The 9,573-nt window shown below is 48.2% G+C and overlaps 1 pseudogene; it reads left to right on the top strand.

The window, feature by feature from the left end:
* On the top strand, positions 1-1,002 carry LOC120842678 (annotated as a pseudogene).
* The last annotated feature ends 8,571 nt before the right edge of the window (positions 1,003-9,573 follow it).

Genomic DNA, 9,573 nt, shown 5'->3' with positions numbered 1-9,573 from the left:
ATGGCTTTAAACGTGCTCCGTAAGCTAAAGGAAGAAAGCGCGAAGAGTGTTAGCAGCGATTCCATTTTCGGAAGGGCGGCAGCGCTGAGCGGCTGTCATCAAGCAAGCTCTCTACAAGTGGAAAAGTGAGTACAACGCGAGGGGCAAGGTGGTCTCACCAAAGATATCATCTCGGGGAGCGAAGGGCTGCGGGAGAGAAAGAAATTGAACGATTTTGACTTGGGGGTTCTGGGAAGAACTGTTCACGGGTTTTTTCGTGATAATAATATTTTGATGGTCGCTAAATTAAGCGGAAGTTCGACGTCGACGACAACCTACCCGGCGTGTCCAAAGCAACTCTCCATCGGATGCTCAAGAAGCTCGGCTTTATATTTAAGCGCCGGTTTTGCAACTGCCATCTGATCGAGACAGCGAACATTGTACTCTGGTGGTGCCAGTACCTGCGTCAGACACAGGCGTTTTGAAGGCAGGGACGGCCCATTTTTTGCACTGACGAGACGTGGGTAAACGCCGGGCACACCCACTCGGGAGCCTGGGCCGACCTGACCGTGATAACTGCGCGTGATGCCAAGCGCTCCGGACTCTCCATCGGGTTGATAAACATCAGCGGCAAGGATCGTCACCCATGTTGGCAACGAGAACGGGTTTCTTGACGGTGCCAGAGAATTTTTCCGCGGAAAAAAGGCAAGTGGTGACTACCATAAAGAGATGGACGGAAAGCACTACAAAAAGTGGTTTGTCGACACAATGCTTTTTCTCCTACCTCCAGCGAGTGTGGTAGTGATGAATAATGCTCCTTGCCACTCGTTGAAGCTGGAGAAAGTGCCGAAAATGTCAACTTTCAAGAAAGAGATTCAGGCGTGGTTGTCAGCAAAAGGTGCGGCCTGGAGCCTGGACATGATCAAGGTCGAGCTGTTGAAGATTGATGCCATGACCAGGCCCGACGGAAAAAAAAAACACCGCATTGACACGATTGCTGCTGCAGCCGGCCACACTGTCTGAAGGCTCCCACTTTACCATTGCCAGTTAACCCTAATCGAATTGGTACGGGGCGACATGAAGGGTTATGTTGCGTTCCTTAACAAGGAATTCAAGACGGCATAACTGGGATCACTCGTTGATGAAGCTATTAACCAAGTAACTGCAAAGAAATGGGCAAAGTTTGTGCGGCACGGGCTGATGAGGAAGCGGCACTGGGATGGTCGACGACATCATGAACGACGTTTTTGAAGGACAGGAGCCTGTTGTGATCGCCATGTATGTATCTTCCTTTGAATGAAAAACTGATCGCTCCGACGATGACCTGGGGTGTTGTCCACTGTAATGGGAGCTAATTTACAGTGTACTGACCTTCAAACGAGTCAAGAAAGTGGAGTTTCTTTTTAATGAGCCAAATGCCGATACCAACGCTAAACCAACTTTCGATGAAACTGCCTAGCGTATGTGGACATGTGTTGCTTCAAAAAGCTATCAAACCAAAACTATTCCTTTTATGCGAGAAAAATTACCGTGAAAGTGGTCGCTTTACAGGACTCAAAGCTAAACAGAACGAAAATCTGGGCTAGTTGGTACGTATTCATATTATAAACAACGCGACTGGCAAGGATGAAGAAAGACTGGACGACGCGAGCGCAATCGTAGCTAACTTAATAAACAAACACTCACCTTTATCCCAGTTACTTGCTAGGTAGACCTGGCTTATTTGGGAAATACTCCTAATTAACACATCGCTACCCTGTAAAGTCATGCTGCAGGTATGATAACTGCGCAATGCAAAAACAAGATGCCAACAGATTACGTTCAAATAGCTTTATTTTTTTGTCCAAATACTATTGTTGGCTCTTTGAAACGTGCATACTTACACAATTATTATCCTATTTTAGCACTGGCACAGAAACACCACTGAGGAGTGAGGCTTTCTTCTGCATTGTGCCAGGTACAATAAAGCATGATGCACTGTGCGATTTCAAAGAAAATGCAAAACCTCTCGGGGTAGATAACAACAGCGTATTTGGGAACAGTGTGTGCGCAGCTTATGTTCATTATCGTGCTGAGCTTACGTGCGCACATGAAGTCCCATGTTTCTAAGCGAAATTTTCTACTAACGTGCCTACACAATGTTTACGGATTTCTGAGGTCTTCTTCCTTCAGTGCTGGTCACCAGCGGCATCATACGGGAAGTCCCGACAGTTCTACTTGCCTAACAACTAAAGCGAAGAAGAAAGATACCAGCAACAGTCGCACGAAAACAGTATAGTAAGGGTATCTTTCGATTAGTTATATCTTATGCGGCCGAGTCACATGTCACAGCACGAATTTTATTTAATGTCACAGGAATCATAGCCAGAGAGCCTATTTACTTTGTTTGTTCATACTATATTCCCAAATGGAAACCTTGTTGTTTTCTTTCATATCATTAGTATATTTCACCGCACCTTGGGACATTGTACGGCTAACAACGTTATTAGTCCCCTGCAAAACATACAAGGTGCAGTTGACAGCGAAGCTATATAATTATATTTGGCTACATGATTACTCAGTGATTACGAAGAGCGTGAGACACATTAACTAAAGCCATAGAGTTCGTCACCGGCTGGAGGCAGTGCTTTAAGGCGAACCATTTCCTTATACCGATGGTTCTCAAACCAGTGTCCGCGGAGCCATTGGGCTCCGCGGAAACCGGTTATATATGTGCTGTCATGAACGGGTTGTTCCAGAATCAGTAGCCAAACATCTCGAGGTACGCCATTAGACGTTTGATGAATAACGATTTGAACGGTGACTAGTGTATAACAGGGATAGTGTTTCTGCCTATGAGTAAGTAAGGTACGGAAGACTTTCAGAATGCCATTGCAATAAGTGGCTCTAAAGACAGGCTTGCTCCGATTGCTTCATGAAGTGCTGACGACGGTGGCATTGTGTCCAATAGTTCACGAAGCGCGGCGAAAGCATGATGGCTCTAATTAGTGAGGTGTGACCTACTCTACTTGTATGGTTTTTCGCCGGCTATTACACATCCGAAGTCGTGTGCGAAGTGATATTTCTGATGTTCTGTTTCTCCCAAAATTATTGTTTTTGGAAACCTGTTGCGGCGAACGCTACACCCACAGTGTTGTCACTTGTGCTCTCCAGGCTGTTAAGCAGAAGGAACTCTTCAGCAGCTAGAGGCGGCAAATTGTTGATGGTGTTCTTAGGTCGATACTCATTTTCGGCAGTCGTTTTTTTGCTCACCTGACTCTCAGCATGTACAGCAACCTTCACCTCACGAAATGTGGTGTTATGCTCGAGCTTGTACATTATTACTTCAGACTTTCTCTCTTTCACAGGGAATTCGGCTGCATTAGAGGTGTTATCATTTCTGCAATTCACCCAGTAGGGTGAATTGCACATGGCAATCGCGCATGGCTTCACGTTTTTTTCTACACCGACGGCACACTTGGAATTCTATCGTGCATGCAGCTGCTATCTGGACAAACTTGCATCATCTGTAGCATTGCAGAACGCATGCTCGGTAAGGGATAACATCCGTTCTCACCACATGCACTTCGACATGTCCAGCTGCCTGTTTCCATGCGAATGCCACTCGTACAACGGGCGATGTTTTGCCAAGTCGTTTCACTTCCATGATGCCGATGGAGGACTGAAGCTGTGTTTTACGTCGTGTTTAGCACAATCGGGGTCAATATCGCGAAGGACGCCAAAGCAGCTTGTGCGGTCTCTCGGTAGGTTAGCTGTCGCCGTCATAGTACAGAAATTGGTGAGCTTGAGGAGCTCGGCTTTGAATGCAGGTCATTTTACATCGACTGCAAGAATGTTCTATGCTTTGTTCACCCGAAAAACAGTGGCCATATCTGGCGCAGCGTTTTTCACGTAGTCAGTAAGCTTAAACTTGCTCAGTGAATCAACTTTCTAGTTGTCAGTGGGGACGTACAGTACGGTGCACTTGACTTGAAGGGTAATTCCGTCTTTGGAAGCTGGTGATAGGCTCTGGCACGTCTTGCGTCTCTTGAACGGTCTCGTATTCACCGTCGTCGGATTCTATTACGTCATCGCCGAGGATGGATACGATCGTGGATGAGGAGCTGCCGACGGTTTCAGAAATAGTGGCCTTCAAAGAAATTTTGTATCCGTCTTTCACGTGCATGGCTGAAATTTCTTGTTCAATGGCTTGTTCTTTATTCAATTCGGTTTCGATGCCGTGGCGGACATTGTTTAAAATGCCCTGCCCCCCCCCCCCCCTAAGGAGAACCCTTTGGTGCGGAGATCGGATGCCTCTCTTATTATAAGTGTCATCAGAATATCGGGTCGCACGATCGTTATTTACCGGAATTTACTATAATTATTATTACTTAGATATAAATCAGGAGACACAAATAGGGTTACCTGTAGCTGTGTCGTCGTCGTCATCTTTTCTTGTCTACTGCTTCTTGCTCGGCGCGTATTCATACGCCGCGGAGTTCTTGCTCGGCGCGTATTCATACGCCGCTGCTATAAAGAGTGGCGTTCGCATCTGTGATTGGCTCACGAGAACTGTAGCTTCCACTGTACTACACAGTTTTAGTGAGATAGAGTGTAGAGATTTCACCTTCAGCGCGAGCGTTCTACCCTTGCTAACAGAAGAGCGAACGCACAGGCACGCGCAACTAAAGCACTGCGGAAGCCAGAAAACTCGCGCTAGAGGTCCCAGCTTAACGGCCTGTTCACACATGCAGCGGAGCGCTACAAGCATACTACTGACCTTTCACCAAGCACGTGCAGACGGGAGCGTTCACCGGCTTCGCATTGTACCGTCAAAAGCTTCGTCCAAAAACGTCCAATCACATCCATCAATCACGCAGGCTTATTTCTTCGTTTAACTATGCTGTATAATAGTTCACATTAATGTGAGGAGTTATATGCTAAATTGAATATACGAAAGCGAATAATAAGACCCTTTGTGCGTCACGCACTTTCCAAGGCCCTCGGCGTCTCCAAAGTCGAACACGCATCATCGGCTCGTTGTTTGTTGTTTCCACAGTGATAAAACTTTAGTTACTGCTTTTGCACCCTCAGAATGAACTAAACATAAACTTTAACACAGAAATAGGACGGTACACAGAATAACACCTTTTATTTCGCTTCGAGAAAAAAAATCTCAATGGCTTATAAAATTTAACTGTGATATACTGGGGCTTAACGTTGGTTCCCTGGGGCTCCCGAACTAATGCAGGGAGCAAGTCGTCTGCCTCTTGCGCAGGGGTTGCGGGGACGTCATAAAGACGCCGAGTTTTTATTGGCTCTGACTGAAGAATAGTGGGTAGACCTCAAAGCAAGCTGCCTTGAGGTCTAGCCACTATTCTTCATTCAGAGTCAGTCAGCGCTCGGCGTCTTTCTGACGTCACCACTAGCCCTGCAAAAGAAGCAGACGAACTTCCTCTCCGCATAAGAATGTGGGTAATGCAAAAAGCCAAATGGCGGCCATCTTGGCTTCTATGGGTCCACTAGCACGGTGAATGTAATGTCACGCTAGGCGTCATAACAGGAAGGATGAGCAATTACATCCATCGAGCAACTACGTCAATCGAGCTACTACATCCAACGAGCAACTACAGCCATCGAGCAGCTGCATTCATACGCATGTGAAAGCATCCAATGAGCTAGTATATTCACCGTGCCATTACATTCATCGATGAATATAATGGCTCGGGGGATGTACTGGCTCGATGGATGTGTTAACACGTAATCCCCAACACGCACACAAAACATAAAAAATCTTTACACAGATTGGAAGGCCCATGTCTCTTTTGGGTCTATGACATTTCGGTGTAGGAGGTTTCGGTGTCGGACGTTTCAGTGCGGATTTTTCGGTGCATGGACTTTTCGGTGCACGGACTTCTGATTGTGCGGACTTTTCAGTGTACGGACTTTTTAGAGCGCAGCTCTTAGGGGCCCGTTTCCAGCCTGAGCGGCGTCAGCGTCAGCGTCGGCGTAACCGCGAGGTCACGTGACCCCCTAAGGTCATGTGACCCCCTCAGGTCACGTGACCCCCCTCAGGTCACGTGTCCCCCTCAGGTCACGTGACCCCCTTAAGTCACGTGACCCCCTTAGGTCACGTGACCCCCTGAGGTCACGTGACCCCCTGAGGTCACGTGACCCCCTGAGGTCACGTGACCCCTTGAGGTCACGTGACCCCCTGAAGGAGAAGGTCCGCACACAAACATACGTGCTCTTGAAAAGTGAAGACAGTTTCAAGGCGCGATTTACCATGTTTACATACTTGTTCTTCTCCAGGCTATTGAAAAGCTCACGCAGCTCAGATTCGCGATGGATAGTCTTCACCGGTGGTGGACACTACGGTTCGATAAGCTCCAGTTGCATTGTCGGATCGGAGTCCTTCGACCCGACGATGCAACCCCTAGTTATCTTAAGAGGAAGGGAAAGGGTTAATAGCCTCCGTGGTTAAAGAGGGAAGGGGCTATCTTGAGAGAGAGCAAGAAGTTTTCGCTTTCTTTCTACAGACGTGTTGAGACAGAACCACATCACGGACACGAACGGCTGCACACGCTGTTTTATTGTTGTCAGCGTGAATAGTGGAGAGGGAAAATTTGAACTGAGAAGTCGCAGTTCCTTAGCTGAAACTGACAAAAGTACGTCATAGGGTTTCACTGCTACTTGTCAAGCGGAGCGGGCGCTCGGTGGATTGAATGGTAAACAACTTTCTTGCTGAGCCGGGCCGCGGGCCGCTAAAAAAGCGTGCGCGGGCCACATGAGGCCCGTGGGCCGTATGTTGTGCACCCCTGGCCTACAGTATCTTATAAAAAAAAGGGACGGTCATAAAAGACAATACAGACAACACCGGCTTACAGTTTGCACAGAAAAAATGTAGTAAGGGATTACAACTTGAAAACATTTTTTTTACTTGCTTCGACTCGCCTCCCAAATGAAGCATGACTAGGGCGCGACGAAGGGGAAGACGGGAGTGGGTAAACCGAGCAGGATACTATGCCAGAAGTTATGCGTGTACGCTGTGGACCGTGAATTGACACGCCGCCATTAAATGGCTCAGGTTACCCTTTTCTTGCCTTTGTGAAAACCCCTACATGGTTTTTAAAGGCTGATTGCATCGTTGGCTTATACAGAGAGTGAATTAGGCTGCTGCACTAGCATTAGTCCATGTTAGTTGTGTACCGTGGGATTGGTAGTTCAAAAACAACGATAACTTATAACCACCAGCTGTGCAATTGGACGCTGCATGTAAAACATACATGCAGTGTTATATTCAGTGCGAGGTCGAAGTTTACGCACGTACTGTCGCAACAACGAACATTTATGTACCAGACACGTCAAAGAGTTCCTCATTCGTGTGAAAGTAATTTTAAGAGCGTAGCTCTTAAGCATCCCGGTCCCACATTTAGCGGCGTCTGCGTCGGCGTCGGCGTAACCGCGCGTTGAGTTATGGGACGACACAGACCTACACACCAATTCAATTCCCTGCTAAATTTAACGAAGAAAATGCATCCCGAAGAGGGCCTCTCGCCCACTAGATTTAGCGGGGAAATTGACATCGCGCGACCTCACCACCAATTCTGTTAGCGGACGTCATATGACTTCGTGTCACGTGACCCATACACGCATTCAGTTTCCCGGCTAGATTTAGCGTGAAAATTGAGGACACGTAACTTTGCCACCAATTCAGTTTTTCCGCTATATTTAGCGGAACAATGACGTCACATGCGTCACCTTTAGGCAAATTTAGTTTCCCCGCTACGTTTAGCGGAAAACTTAACGTCACGTGACCTCAATTCTGTAGTTTGTGGGAGACGAGGGTGGAAAACCACGGGGCGTAGGGCACGTGACAGGCGGCCGAGAGACACGAGCGGGGGCCAGAGTGCGTGCTGCGCGAGGCTGGGGCCGGAACGATGGAGCCGGTCTGCCTGGTCTGGCCCGTGGCGAACCCCGTAGCGGTCCACCAGCGAGGTTTGGATCAGGGCCGGTGGGAACAGGGAGCCCTGGACATACCGGCCTGGGCCATGACAATCCCGGTGTGGTTCCGCAACGACACTTGGACTGTGATAGCTCAGAAAAGCTAGCCTACGCAGCTCTGGCGTGGGAAGGACGATCTGGAGGCCTGGACACGGATTCTAACTGCAAACTCGGAACGACGGCCGACAACCAGGGTCAGCGGGCCCGGATTGCCGGCTCTCGAGGACGGGCAACCGGGAAGTACAGTAAACCCATTCGCTGTCTTCTCGTAGTGTGGTGTTATTCCCTGGGAGACGAGCGAAGCGCATGCCGATCTAGGGTAATTAATATAGAGCGAGAATACCACATAAAGAATTGCACAAGTTAAGACTCGGAGCTATCAAAACATTTGTACAAGTCTGGCTGTTCCTTCTACAATATGTGCCGAATATAATTGTTAGATATACTTGTTCACCCATCAAAATTCAGAAAATTTTCTCAAGTTGCGGTGACAACTGTATTCATTCCAAAATCTTGAAAACACTAAACGTTTACCTCTGGACTTCATTTTTTTTTTCCCAATCAACCTCAATAGGTGGTTACAGATACTTTAGTATCATTTATGTTCAACGAAATATCGGGTATTCGCCATAAAAGCCTGATGGAACAGCTCCTTTTTCTAATTTCTATCAGTGACCTTACTCATCGTGTATCGTTGTCACGGTTCAGGGTCCAACCGTTGGAGAAAAAATGAGTGCACGACGATGGAAGGAATGAAGCTATAATACACAAAGCAAGACGAAGGAAGAGCACTAAGAGACTAATATACAAGTGTGCAAAAGTCATCAATAGTCTCACGTCACGTATTCGAATGCACTCGACGATCTGGTGCTCGGTCTGGTGTGTTGATGGTACAGCCCAGGTCGGTCAGGTCAGTTTGCGTCTTGAAATACCCGGTGGTGGTCTCTTTTCGTGTCACTGCCGGGATTCGCTGCCGCTGGTTTTGGTCACCATCGAATCCGTCACTTGTAGGTTCATTGGCACCCTTGTGGTTGCTCGGGTCGCTGCCGAGAGTCCCATGCCAGTGTCCCGTCAATATCGACGTCTCCTTTCATCTTCTTCGGTGGCCGCCGAGCCTTTCCCGGGTCGTCGCCGGGTTCTTTTCACTGGCTTCGGGGCACCATCCAGAAGCTGCGCCTCTCTTCGGGTCGTCGCCGAAATCTGGGCTCCGCTGATTTGGATGATCCTTTTTTCATCCCGCCTCTTGTCCGCTTCTATGTCCTTTAGCTTTCGGACTAGCAGTCCATACGGCAATAGCACCGGCGGCAATCTGGGCGGCAGGATGGAGTGTCCCAGAGGTGCTGGAGCGTGGCCAGCCGTTGGTGCACTTGCCCCGGAGCGATGCCGAGCTTCAGTCCTTGCGCAGAATGACCGCCTGCCGTTCTTGGATAATCGAGCTTCTCTTTCCTTCGTCGTGAAACGTTTCCTTCGTCGTGAAACTTGACAATCGTCCACTATCCGCCTTTTCGCGGATGACTGTGTAATCTCACAATCACAGATGTTGGCGATGACGTATCTTCGCAAACCGACTTTTCATCCATAACACATTTGTGTAACGAGTGGCAGATGTCC

The sequence above is a fragment of the Ixodes scapularis genome, unplaced genomic scaffold (assembly GCF_016920785.2).
Source record: "Ixodes scapularis isolate PalLabHiFi unplaced genomic scaffold, ASM1692078v2 PGA_scaffold0__279_contigs__length_252992795, whole genome shotgun sequence".
Taxonomy (NCBI): Eukaryota; Metazoa; Arthropoda; class Arachnida; order Ixodida; family Ixodidae; genus Ixodes; species Ixodes scapularis.
The sequence above is the reverse complement of the archived record's forward strand: the minus strand, read 5'-3'. Positions and strand labels throughout refer to the sequence as shown.